Below are 14,596 nucleotides of genomic sequence, written 5' to 3' on the forward strand. Positions count from 1 at the left end.
AAATGAGAGGTCGCCTAATTGCTTGAATAGGTAGTTAGGAAAGGAATTCCAAATACTGTCTTTATTTTTTAAATATTGAATAAGCCAATTTATTTTAAATGTATTGTTTAAGGTATCATAACTCAACACCTCTAAACCACCATGATCTTTAGAATTGCATAAAATGTCTTTTCTAAGATAATGTGGCTTGTTTCTCCAAATAAAATCAAAAAGCATTTTATCCAATTGTTTGGTCACTTTTGGGGGGATATCCAATGATAACGAAATATAAACTGATCTGGAGATTCCTTCCGCTTTTGACAAAAGTACTCGCCCCTGAATTGACAAATCCCTTTGTAACCACATATTAAACCTCTTATTGATTTTTGTTAATAATTGGATTGAAGTTTAAATTATTACGCAGATATTCATCTTTACATATAACAACTCCCAGATATGTTACTTGATTTGCAATTGGAATATTACAGAAGTTAGTTAAACCACATTCTTTGAGAGGAAACAGAACTGATTTATTTATATTCATTCTTAGCCCTGATACATTGGAGAACTCTTTTATACATTTCACTGCTTTAATAATTTCATTCCTATCTTTCAAAAATAAGGCAGTGTCATCTGCAAACTGACACAACTTAAATGTTTTTCCTAATGCTGTAATTCCCTGAAAATTTCCAGTTTTAATGTGAAGGGCCATTATTTGTGTTGCTAATAAAAACAAAAAGGGGGAGATCGGACATCCCTGTCTAATCCCTCTACCTATTTCAAATCTGCCAGAAGTCCCCCTTGCTAATTTTACTGAACTTGTACATCCTTTGTATAAGGTTTTAATAGCGTTTTGAAAATAAATACCAAACCCAAAAAATTCAATTGCTTTAAATAAAAAGGTGTGTTCAATGGTGTCAAATGCCTTGTGAAAATCAATAAATAAAATAAAACTATCCTCTAAAACATATTCATTGTAGTCTACCATATCTAGTATCAATCTAATATTATTACTAATGTGCCTTCCTTGAATAAATCCAGTCTGTTCCTCATCTATAATATTTTCTAATCCTTTTTTTAGTCTTTTGGCAAAGATTAAAGCAAATCATTTGTCATCATTATTTAATAGACTAATGGGTCTCCAATTCTCTAAATGAAAAATATTTTTGTTTGGCTTTGGGATTAATGTAATAACACCTTGTCTTAGAGAAGAGGGCAGTTCCCCTTTTTCAATAGATTCTATAAATACTGCTAGCAAAAATGGAGCCAACTTATCCCGAAACATTTTATAAAATTCACTAACAAGTCCATCATTACCTGGAGAACGATTATCTTTAAGGTTGCCAATACATTCTTTAACTTCCTCCAATTTCAAATCATCATCACAAAACAATTTAAAATCTTCTTCAATAATTTTGGCCTTATCTAAAACATTGTCTAAGAAGTTGTTCAGATCAGAAGATATACAATTGGAAGTGTATAGGTCTTTGTAAAAATAAGTAACAAACTGTGATATCTTTTTATCATCCTCAATGTATTATTAATTAACAATTTACTAATGGAGGTCAGTTCACCATTTCTTTTCTCCAAATTAAAAAAATACTTAGTATTTTTTCCCCCCTGTTCCAACCATTTATATCTTGATCTAATGAATGCACCTTCTGCTTTTTCTTGATAAATTGTATCCAGCTGTACTTGTAACAATGATAAATCCATTAATTCCTGTGTATTCAAATTACCTTTACTGGACAGGCGCATTATTTCTTCAATAACACTATATTCATTTTGTCTTTTAACTGAAGCAATCGATTTCCCCATTGAAATGGCTAGATTCCTAATTTTGTACTTCATTATTTCCCAATGTTCACCATAACAATGTGTTATTTTAGCCTGAAACCAGTGCTTGTCAATTAACTTTGACACCATCATTTTAAACTTATCATTATCTAATAACTTTTTATTCAATTTCCAATAACCCCTTTTAAACTGAAAATCAGTTGGACCATGTATATTAATTGAGATTGATATACCTTTATGGTCAGTTAAAACTGACGGCTCAATAGAAACAATCTGGACACACTGTTCCAGTTCATCTGATATTAGGAAAAAATCAATGCGTGATTGTTTGGAATAATCTTTGTTGCTCCATGTATATATTCTTTTATCTGGATTTTTGAGTCGCCAGATGTCAACTAAACCTACACGAGTACATACATTTCTGATTTCACAACGAGTTTCATTACTTCTTGATGGCCATCGATCCAGATCCTCGTCAAACACACTATTGAAATCACCTCCCCATACTATTTTTGCCAAGGGAAATTTAGTTTTAATTTGCTTCAATTTAATTTCAATATTTGTGAAAAATGTCTCATTAAGTTGTTTATTATTGGTGGCATATGAATTCACAAGAGTGTAATGAGTTTGATCAATGCTGACATGTACAATTACCAACCTTCCCAAACTATCAATTTCGTGGCTGAGTACCTGACCCTTAAAATTTCCTTTTAGTATAGCGACCCCTGCAGATCTAGTGCTGAAATGAGAGAACCATATGTCATTTCCCCATTGACTTTTCCAGAACTTTTCATCTTCTTTACAAGCATGTGTTTCTTGCACAAAATAAAAATCAACACCCTTTCCTTTACAATATAAAAATAAAGATTTCCTTTTCAAAAGATCACGTAAACCTCTGGCATTAATCGAAAAAACAGAAATAGACATCCAAATTTACACTCTTTTTTTTATTATGAATTATTAGGGTCTTTGAAGTACTGTTTGTTGCTTCAATATTATCTTCTATATGATTTTTGCAATATACAATAGAAATTTAACAATCTATAAATACAGATTGTATATTTACAGTTGCTTCTGAACACAAAATATGGTTTAGCAAATACCTTTTAAATGTAATGCATTGTATAGGTATACCTAACAATTACAACCTGGTATACAAACCAATGCAGCTTACTCAAAAGAGAAAGAAAACTTTGCTTGCTCCAAGCAATCTACATTTCAGTTAATGAAACTTTATGTAACTCTAACCTCTTTCTTATCTATGTAAGCCTTGTTACCTACAAAGTATGCTCTCTTTCCCTATTTGCGTGCCTTTTCTACAAGTGGCCATAACTTAGTGCGTGCTTCTTTGTCTGTAGCAGTCAGATCCTCTTTGAAACAAAGATGCTTTCTTTGTAGATATTCATTTGCTTTAGCATTTCTCCAAACCAAGTCTCTCGCCGTCCGTGAGAGAAACCTGACGATCACTGGGCGCGGTGTGACATTGTTCTTCACCTCAGGAGGTTTCCCAATGAGTGCCCAGTACTGGAGGAAACTTTGCAATGGACTAACCTGGAACGCACTTGATCACTTGGAATCCACTATGGAGTTTATTTATTTATTTATTTTTTCATTTACGAAATTGTTTAATGCAACATTCTATATGTATATAGGTGTGTTTGGGTTGTTTTAAATGTTTTTAAAAATATTTAAAATATCATAGAGTTGTTTGTGGTGGGGTAAATTAAATGTGATATGCGATGACGTCACAATCGCGTTGCATTGTGGTATATGAAGCTGCCTGAAGTGTGCATATGAAGTAGACTTCCTCCCTCAGTCAAAATCGAGGGAGCAAGGGACTGTCCATTTAAACTTCCCTTATCCACTTCACAAAGTGGAACACACTTTAAAATGGCGGCGGGGATTCCCCCGAGGGAAAGTCCTTAGGGAAGTTTGCAAGTGCCTAATAGTGGAGTGGAACCCAGCACAGTTAGGGGAGGGGCCAGTGACTCCAGGGTGTCATGAGCCACCATTTTAGCCCCGCAAAAAAATCCTCAACACAATTGTTTAATGGTCTCACTTCACAATTCAGTACTACACAGTTCACATTCTTTGTAACGTGTTTCAGCAATACATTTATGATGTACTTAGAAACAAATCTCAGAATTGCCTTTACAGGGACCTAAGGTGAAAAATGTATTTATTCTTATGTGCACAATTGACAAAATGTAACTGGTCAGAAATTATTAACTAATAAACTGTTCAGTTTAATAAAGTATTAGGACAAAATAATTAAGCAAATATCATTCAAATTGTACCTTTTCTGCTTGAGTTTGTTGGTGGGGTTGGATGGGTTTTCTGTCTGGTTAATAGTTATTTCTTCCCCTAATAAATGTATCTATTTAAAATGCATGTTATTATTATTACCTTATATTTATTATATTAACTTTTTCCCATGCATATTTTTAGGATGTAAATCTTATTAGTTTGCATTTAAAAAAAGTGCAGTTACAAATTATCTTTGACTAAAATATCAAATCAAATCATTTAAACATAAAATTGTACCTTTTTAATTCAAGGAGTCAGGCTGGTTGGAGGTTCTCGCTGTTCTGGCAGAGTAGAAGTGCCTCGTGATCGGTCATGGGTGTCAGTGTGTGCTGCTGCCTTTGACCAGCAGGATGCAGAGGTTGTGTGTAGAGAGCTGGACTGTGGAGCTCCTGTACAGGTGCTGGGAGAAGCTGCTTTTGGCAAAGGAGACGCTCAGATGTGGACACAAGAGATTCAGTGCAGTGGAAATGAGTCTTATATATCTCTCTGTCCAACATCATCTTCTCTCATATACAATTGTACCCATGAGAATGACATTAGACTTTTGTGTTCTGGTAATGGAACTGTAGTTTTCAGTTTTCAATTTCTTTTGCATGTTTTGTACTGTTTAATTAAACTCTGTTCTTTTCCCAGGTTACACTGACCTCAGACTGGTCAATGGTCCTGACATCTGTTCTGGTCGAGTTGAGCGTCAGTACTTCGGAAAATGGGGCACAGTGTGTGATGCATGCTGGGATATGAGAGCTGCCAGTGTCCTCTGTAGACAGCTGGATTGTGGGATTGCTGTGTCTGTTGTGGGATCAGACTGGTTTGGAGAGGGAAGTGGTGAAATCTGGGCTGATGTGTTTGATTGTGACGGGAATGAAACAAAACTCTCAGAATGTTCCATCTCTTCATGGAGTCGAGCTGAATGTTCTCATAGACGAGATGTTGGAGTCATCTGCTCTAGTGAGTCCCTTCATTTATTTTTGACTTTATTTTCATGTAGAATGCAATATTAATGTAAAGCATATTCTCAAAATTGCAATATTTTAATAAAATGCCACATCTTTCATTTAGATTCCTCTCTGGCTGTTCATGACGGTCTGGTGCGGTTGTCTGGAGAGAGACAGTGTGAGGGGGAGGTGGAAGTTTCCATCCATCAGGTCTGGAGGAGAGTTCTGCTGGACTCCTGGAGTCTCACTGAATCCTCTGTGGTCTGCAGACAGCTGGGCTGTGGCTCTGTGCTGAACTTCTCCGGCTCCTCTTCATCCAGTCCTGAACTCAGTTATGAGTGTGTGACGGGCTTCCAGTGCTCTGGGAGTGAAGCTCATCTGGGGAACTGCAGCTCTCCACAAACTCTCAACTGCAGCTCCACACAACAGCTGTCAATCTCCTGCCTTGGTGAGAAGAGCAACATCTGGGCAGATTCTTCAGTTGTTAGTGATCAATAATGTGTTTTTCTCTCTCTGAATATCAGGTCACGGGTCCATCAGGCTGGTGGGTTCTGGGGGAGACTGTGCAGGGAGGCTGGAGGTTTTTCACAGCGGCTCATGGGGGACAGTGTGTGATGACTCCTGGGATATTAAAGATGCCCATGTGGTGTGCAGACAGCTGCAGTGTGGAGTGGCCCTCAGTAACCAGCAGGTACCGGCCTGGTTTGGTCCTGGTTCTGGACCCATATGGCTGGATGAGGTGGAGTGTGAGGGGAATGAGACGTCCCTGTGGAACTGCTCTTCTCCAGGCTGGGGAAAACATGACTGTCAACACAAGGAGGATGTAGGAGTCGTGTGCTCAGGTAAACCATAAGAAGTTAAATAACATGACAATATTTTAAACATTTTCAATCTTTCAAGCTATGTATGTGACTGATGATATCAGATGCACTTATACATGTCAATAATAATTTTTTTAAATACATAAACCGTTAATACAAGTGCATTTTCCCATTGCAGACAGAATACTAAAATACTCTGACAGAGTTTTCTAAACTGCTTACACAACAACACAACACATCTGAATCTACAGCGCTAAACTCAGAGTCTGATTCCTGAACTGACTCTAATGATTTGGTTCTTTTTAGTGAATGATTACAGCTTATTGCTAACTCTGAGATATAAAACAATAGAAACTGGATTAAGAAACATTATTGAGCAGTATTAGTATTTTATAAATGTATACACTAATAAATGAAATATGTTTCCACATTTTTTTTTAAGTGTTAAGCTGAGATCAATTATTCCACTGCGTGTACAGAAAGAGACTGATAAGACATTAAAAAGTTAATTGTTTCAAATGTATTGATTCTCATCCTTCTCTATCTAGAGTTTAAAGAGATCAGGTTAACTGAAGGCTGTGAAGGGAATCTGGAGGTTTTCTACAATGGATCCTGGGGTAATGTGTGTTACAATAAGATGGACAGAGACACAGCGAGTCTGATCTGTCAGGAGCTGAACTGTGGAAGATCTGGCAGTGAACCCAGATATTCAGACGGACTGAAGTCTCATAATTGGCTTGATGAACTTAATTGTCGACGTCATGATTCCACTCTATGGCAGTGTCCATCTTCACCCTGGGGACAGAATGACTGTGATAATGAAGTGGCCAAGATCACCTGCTCAGGTAAGATGATATTTCACTGATTTAAGATGATTTCGAGTGGACATGTTTGTTTACAGTCTTTTACGATTGCATATACACTAAAATTAAAATGAACACACAGTTAGTAAAATCTGACACTCAAGGAGCAAAACCTCAGCCCAGGTCTGCACAACTATACCGGTAAGCACATTTTCAGCCACACACATTTAACAAAACACTAAACACAATTCTCTACATTAGACAGAAATCTAACATGATGTCACGTATTTGCCATTTCCAAGTGTAACAGAGGCCGGCATGAGAGTCGGACACTCTGACAAGGAGGCTAAAGGCTTCAGCATCTAGTGTCAGTCATAGAGCGTCTCTTAAGGTCAGATGACTGAGGTTTACTCGCACAGCAACTACGAGCTGGCCTCTGTTACACTCACTGCCATCCGGGTCACAGGGTCGCAGCCTTTAGCCTCCTTATTAGAGCGTCCAACTCTCATGCTGGCGGACCCGGGTTTGAACAGACATACAAGGGCAATGCTTACCAAAATATATACCATATCTATGAATCAATTGATCAAACACATCCGTCAGGTATGTGACACTTAACTGTAAACTCAACAATCAAGTGTAAGCACTATTAAAAGACAACAGGTGAGTTTACCTGTCTTCAACAAAAATGGAAGACAATGTTAAAGGAAGAGGGAGATACATAAGTGGCCACAGAGATGTTTTTTATATTGTGCGCTGCAATCAGTGGGGTTCGTAGGAACTTAGGTCCTTACAACACGGCCCACATACTCTCATTTTTAGACTGACAACATTGTCATAGCAGAAGACCAAATGGATGCAGATGGGATACATTCTCATCTGGGACAATATATCTTTCCACTGTTCTGCTCTGGTCTAAAAGCATCCACAATTTTCACTCCATACCTTCTGCCATACTCTTCGTTGGGGAGATTTGTTTGTGGCATTGCGGTGGAAGGTTTACGATCTCCAGCCCTATGTAAGAATATCCCTCATTCAAACCATGTAGGCGGCCTGTGACCTAACTGATGCAGGGTCAGTGCAAGGATAGAGTCGCCATTCAAGAAGATTCTTCCATTACTGTTTTGCGAGAGAGGACATTGCCTGCGATGTGGATGAAGTGCTACGGCCAGATGCAGATTTGTAGATCCTTTTAGCTTTATTTTTGTCTCTACAAAGGTTTTTGTTCAAATACTATATTTTTTTAAGAATTCTGTTTTTTAAAATGCTGGAGAAAAAAAATCAAACCCATACAATCTCATTAGAAAAGTAGAAATGATACAAGTGTTTAAGATTGAGCACAGAAGAATGTAAATCAATCAAACAGTATCAGATTGTATGAACTAAGTGTGTGCCATACGGTGTCAAAATTGGGTTTTGTTACATTACAATTATAAGTTTTGAATGAAGTGTTAAGTTTTGCAAAATAACCGAGGTGTTCTGCTACTTGTGTGTGCGGATGTGTGAATTATGTGTGGTGTTTTGACTAAATTAAAGGGGGGGTGAAATGCTGTTTCATGCATACTGAGCTTTTTACACTGTTAAAGACTTGGATTCCCATCCTAAACATAGACAAAGTTTCAAAATCTAATGTTGGACGTTTGATGGAGTATTTCTGTGTTAAAAATACTCCTTCCGGTTTCTCACAAGTTTCGGAGAGTTTTTTTCGAGTATGGGTCCACTTGACGTTAATAGAACGGAAGGTCCTTGTATGGGCCGTATGGGCTCTTCTCCCGGTAGGGTGCGCGCGCGCGTGACTAGAGGGAGAGAGAGGAAATGCACGCCGTAAACAGTCTCTCAGGTGCAGATCCAGTCGATCCAGGCGCCGCACTCCACTTTATTCCTACGGGTGACGTCGAGCGACTTCAACACTTCAGCACAGCATTCCGGGAAGGCAGCGCTACATTTGAATCGATTTAAACGCAGAAATTACGGGAAGCTTCAAAGCATCGCTTCAGTCACGTCTCAAAGTGGATTTCCACGCCACTGTTGTCACAGAACTTCAACAAATCATACCAAAGAAGTGTGTTTTTGACGGAGCGGTCCCAGCGATAAAGGTTCAGTCCTGCTTTGGAAGCAGCCGGTGAGTAAAACGGCTTCAAATGTCTCTGCTATTGGCTCGTCACGTGAGTAAACATCAGTAAACGACACGATCGCGTGCTTCGTCATTCAAATGCTCTAACGGTTACTCCATTGCTGTTCTGTATAACGTTACAGTAGTCTGACTCTGACGTGCAAAACCGTTTTGCTTGCTACTTCTAAGGGTCTAGTTGCATACAATAGTCCATAAACCGAATCATGTCCTCATAAACTGCGCGTAAAGACACAGAAATGTTGACAGGCCCCTAAATACAGTACATACCACAGAGACGGACGTCCTGAAGTTGCCGTTTCTCCTGTTCAATTTATTTCTGCCTCAGATTTGATTCTGGATCATTATCTGTATTAGCTGAGATAGCGATGGGTTTCTCCACGCTTGAGGACGTCACCGCTTTGTTCGCACTCGTCATTCTTTAGCTCCGCCCACACAATACGCCTCCTGGCGCTCGTTTTTTTTCCGGAAAGACTCGGTACAGCCTATATTTCTTTTATAAATATAATAAAACTAAAGACTTTTTGGAGATATGAAGGATGCAATACTACTCTATAGTCCACTGAAACTGAGTGTTTCACCCCCCCCCCCCCCCCCTTAACCTTAGGTTTTAAAATTGTGCTTAACCAATTGTAAAAAAAAAAAAAAATTGTAAATAAGATTTTTTTAAATAATTTTTTTCTATTAAGTATTGAATGACATTTTAACATTTTAATCTCAGAGGAGCAGACTCGTGAATCTCCTCAGAGTCGTCTGACATGTTCTACCTCACCATCTCCTCTCCAGAGACAGTGCTCAAGTAAGATTGTTATATAGGCTGTATTTTCTTTATCTTTAATATTAATATCTGTAGCACTTGAACACTGAATCCACATAATTCATCACAACTTTAAATAGTTATAAAATGCATTATGTATTGTAAATGTTGTGCTGAAGCTGGTCAGTGATGGTTGATGTGTGTGATTTAGAGCATGTTCCTCTCAGACTGAGTGGAGGGGCGGGCCGGTGCTCTGGGAGGCTGGAGGTGTATCATAACGCTGTGTGGGGCTCAGTCTGTGATGATCTGTGGGACATCAGCGATGCTCAGGTGGTCTGCAGGCAGCTGGGTTGTGGAGCAGCACTGAGGGCTGATGGGAATTCAGCCTTTGGTGCTGGTGAAGGTGTTGTGTGGCTGAACAGAGTCGAGTGCAGAGGGAATGAGATTCACCTGTGGGACTGTCCTCTCTCCCTGAAGAACCACACTGACTGCTCCCACAAAGAGCACGCTGGACTCACCTGTGCAGGTCACAGCAACACACTGACTGATATTAGTCATTTCTAATACCATTTGTGTATTCATATTAATAATATAAATAAGTGTCTGTTTTTCCAGATTTGTCAGTGTCCTCTACTCCTGCCACAACAACATCAGCTTCTCCTCCAGTTTCTCAGACAGTGCGCTTCAGCTCAACATCAGTCACTCCTCCACAAACTCCTCCAGCGTCTCTCTCCGTGCCTGTGATTGTACTGGGAGTTGTGCTCTTACTGCTCTTAGTGCCACTGCTTATACTGATTCAGCAGAACAGAGTGATGAGGAGAGGTAGGAGAGATCCAGAGACTGTCATATTGTGTCTTATTCAGTGTGTGATCAGTCATGTGTTGTGAACTGACAGCAGGTTTGTCTGTCTACACTCACAGCTCTCTCTAAGAGGAGACACAGTATGAAGACTGAGGCCGTTTATGAGGAGATTCATCGCAGACACTATCACTTCACTCAGAGGGGTGAGACATGAGCCATGAATCTTATTTAATATGATTAATTAATAAGAGAGTCTGTCAGACACTTGATGTTCATCTATTATTAGTCCCGTTAAACCTCCTGCTTTAAACCACAGAGCTGCAGGTGCATGTTAGTGTGTGTGTGTGTGTGTGTGTGAGAGAGAGAGAGTCTCTTCCTGTGTGTATATTTAGAGGGGAATAAGGAGCGGTTCATCAGTTTGCAGTGTTTTTGTGTGTATGTGTGTGTGTGTGTGTGTGTGTGTGTGTGTGTCTCTTCCTGTGTGTATTTCTGGAAGGCAGTGAGGAATGGGTTCATGTGAGGATACATGTGTGTGTTTGCTAATAGGCCTAAAAAAGTTTTCTGCTTCTAATGTTTTTAAAAAAGTAAGAGTTTTATGATCCAAAGGAAATGAGGATTAATTCTGTTTGCAAAGATGAACATGTTTCTGACTGTTCCGCTCTCCTTTATCAGGGAGTCTCGTCTCTGAAGAACTGCATTCTGGGTATGAAGATGCTGATGAGCTTCTCTCAGGTTAGAGAGCTGAAGCGCATGTTTATTCCACTATTCAAAACACATTTTCATTGAATTTAACCTAAATAAATAAATGTAACTAACAAATTATATTAAATATTTGACTAATGACTCGTTTTAAATAATATTCTTTACCTCTATATTAATATTCTGTTCTCCTTTTTAGAAAAAGAGTTCAAGACTGTATATTATGATGATGTCACCAACAGCAATGGCCTGAAAGGTCAGTGACCTTTTTAATCGATCACATGATTCATGATCCGATAATTAATAACTTAACACTAGAACCGCAACGGGGTAACATTTACCCAGGGCTGTTTTTCAAATGTACAATTTTTTTTTTTTTTAATGATGTACATCTCTCAGTCATTGACTTTTACTAAAATAACCTGTGTTGTTAAAAAGTGTTTAGATAAAAACACTTTTTTTTAAATGGGCCATTTATACCTAAAACCGGCAGCAGGTCAAATGTACCACAATATAATTTTATTTTTATTTTCACGCTGTGTTTGAGCAACGGCAGTCACACAACACACAATCAAATAAAGATGTGCCTACTCATAAATGTTCAAACTTTGAATGAATTAATCATTTTTGTTTTGCTAATTGTATTGTGTATTGTTTGCTACTGAGTTCTCTCAGTTTCCTGAAAAAAATCCCTATCTTATATGATAAAACTAAACAAATAAATAATGAATGAGTTGAAACTGTACGCTTGAATTTGTCGTTCCATCATACGTCCTATGGATTGCAGAATTTGTATTGCTCTTTATTGTCTATTTAGAATTTTTTAGTAATTTAAATAACATGAGTTATCTTAATACGTGAACAGAGGTGGAATAAGGTAGTCAGGGTAAGTGATTAATGACAGTTTATTATAATATTACACCACTCAAATATGTATTTATTTATTTTTCCTTCTGTTTATTGTTGTCATTGCAGGCTGGTTTAGCCTATATAGTCACCAAAAAGTGATCAGTATAGTCTTCTGTTTCATGACTCCGGACATTACTTTGTGAAGACTGTGGCATAATAATACAGTAACATAATACATTTATTAACCATCAAAACATTAATCATGTGCATGGGTCCTTTTTACCCGCTGGCGGTTTTAGGTATACAGCGACCCCTGGCGGTTCTAGATTAATGGTCTCATGACCTGCAAAAAGAACATAATTTAGTATTCAGACATATTGTTTGTTGATGCAGAAGAGATGATGAAGGACATCTCACCGGGATACTATGATGATGTCATCACTGATGGACTGAAACCAGATCGGGAGACAGGTGTCGCTCTGTTATTCTGGAATAGGATATGAAATAGTTTTTTTAGTATATTAAAGTTATTTCAGTATATTAAAGGATTTTTTTTTAATTTGTTTTGATCGTGATTAATGTGTGTTTTTTAATGAATGTGTGAATTTGTAGAAGACACACCTGAGAGCTATGATGACGTCATCCCCAGTGGACAGATCTCTGATATCAAAAAAGGTGTTTTTTAATTGATTAAAATATATTCCTTTAAAATAAACACCATTACTAATAATAGTTTATACTACTGTCAATTTTTTTGTCGCTTATATTTAACTTTTTGTCCTTATATTTGTACGTGTAGTTAACACACCAGAGAATTATGATGATGTCATCATTAACGGACAGAGCTCGCAAATAGGTGGGTTAAACAAACCTTCAAATGCGGCCTAGTTGTAAGGATGCAGCCTCTGAATTGGGAAGTGTTTTATATACTGATGGGAAATGTTTTTATGTCATTCTTGATCAGAGGGAGTTCAGGAGGAGTATGATGATGTGATGAGTGTGAGTGAAGATGTCAGAAACCTGTTAGGTAAGTTATTAAGTTATTGTTAGTATGTTTTACAGATTCATAGACTCCATTTAAAATATTAATCTGATTACATCATGAATAAGGATTTTATTTTTAATAGCAGATTATGACGATGTGCAGGAGGAGTCAAAAAGAGAAGGGGGGCGATTCGGCTCAATGACCACACCGGCTCCAGAAATCTGAACACTTAGTTGAGTTTGAGTGAAATTGCGATTGATAAATCATCTCAGCTTTTTATGTTTGTTTGTGTTTTTTTTTGTTGAATGTATGCGCCTCTGTGAGATTGTGTGGTATTGTTTTTTATGGCCTTGCCAATAGCAGCAAAACAAACAATAATGCTTTTTCTGCTAAATTACCAAATTAATAAAAATGTGATGTAACAGCTTCACCATCATGGCAGCATGTACTTTAATTGTTACGAGTGGATAATGCTGAAAGAAGGGTTTGCTATTAACTGTAACTTTTAAATGATCTACAGTATATCAAATATTAATTTATGAGGTCAGGTTTTTACAGTTTTTTTTTTTTTACAGACGCTAGGACACATTTCTCAATACTTAGGTCACTTTAGCAAAACTCTTCACACAGTGAGCACAACAGAAGTCTATGTGGGCTAAACTGAGGATCAGTTATCATTGCTTTGGCACAAAATGCATTCAATGACTGTAAGGCTTCCTCTTCACTCCCTCCGGATCACCAGGGGGAGCTCTCACCAGAATATTTACTGTTGCTATTCGGACTACAACTCCCATAGACACTCATATCTGGGACTGATTGCACGCACCTGCAGCTCATCTCACACACACAAGCTGTTGCTGCGTCCCAATTCGCCTACTTATACTACGTCCTAAAAGTATGTACTCTTTTTGTGAAGAAAAGGTATATACTTTTGAGTGTGTAGCAGAAAAGTATGCAAGCTTCGGGACATACTACTTCGCCATCTTTAACGGACTCTGTCGCTTACAAGCCTGCAGTCTCCCTCTCATTTACTGAAGCTTTCGCGCCTCGATCGCCCCCCGGTGACCGGTCCCAGTATAGCCGCCCCTCTGTGTTTTCTAATGGATGTGAGGCAAACTAAATAATAAAATTACACTTCAAAAATTTAGTTTATGTCACTGAAAGCAGTTATCATCACGATGATTTCATTTCAGGTGTTCGTTTTAAAAATAAGTTTAGTTTGAGTTAGTTATTTGATGCTATAAAAACGGGGGGTGTGACGTCATGATTGACAGCTGAGACTGACGGCTTCTCTGAGTGAAGTTGTCACTGAGGCACTAACAGACTTTTTTCGAAATTTTTGGGAGCAGATTAGAGCTTTAGCTTTAATTTCTACATTTCCATAACTGTTTATTTCACACCAACATAATTAATTGTTCTGCATCTGCGAGAGTGTGGGCGTGCTTTTGATATCGCAGCTATACTTCCTGCTCTACTTCCTGCGCTCTACTGCGCAACTCCGGTCCCGAAATCGCTACTGCGCAGACTCAGTCCCAAGATGTCCGTGCCGTGCAAGGCCGCCTAAAAGCTTTAAATCTGCCAAGCGGAAACGGATGATGTCGAGTCGTCCATATTTTTTTACGGTCTATGGTCGCTTAGTTACGTGCATCCCGTCACCGTTTATCTGCCCTGTCAATCATCGTCAGATTCGTCACAGTTCAAATCCTCCACATTCAGTTTAATCTCCTACCGT

At 38.3% G+C, this 14,596-nt stretch overlaps 1 pseudogene; it reads left to right on the forward strand.

The window, feature by feature from the left end:
* The window catches only part of LOC137049117 (scavenger receptor cysteine-rich type 1 protein M160-like), a 107,022-nt pseudogene that overhangs the window by 25,228 nt on the left and 67,198 nt on the right, over window positions 1–14,596 (forward strand).

The sequence above is a fragment of the Pseudorasbora parva genome, chromosome 20, assembly GCF_024679245.1.
Source record: "Pseudorasbora parva isolate DD20220531a chromosome 20, ASM2467924v1, whole genome shotgun sequence".
Lineage (NCBI taxonomy): Eukaryota > Metazoa > Chordata > Actinopteri > Cypriniformes > Gobionidae > Pseudorasbora > Pseudorasbora parva.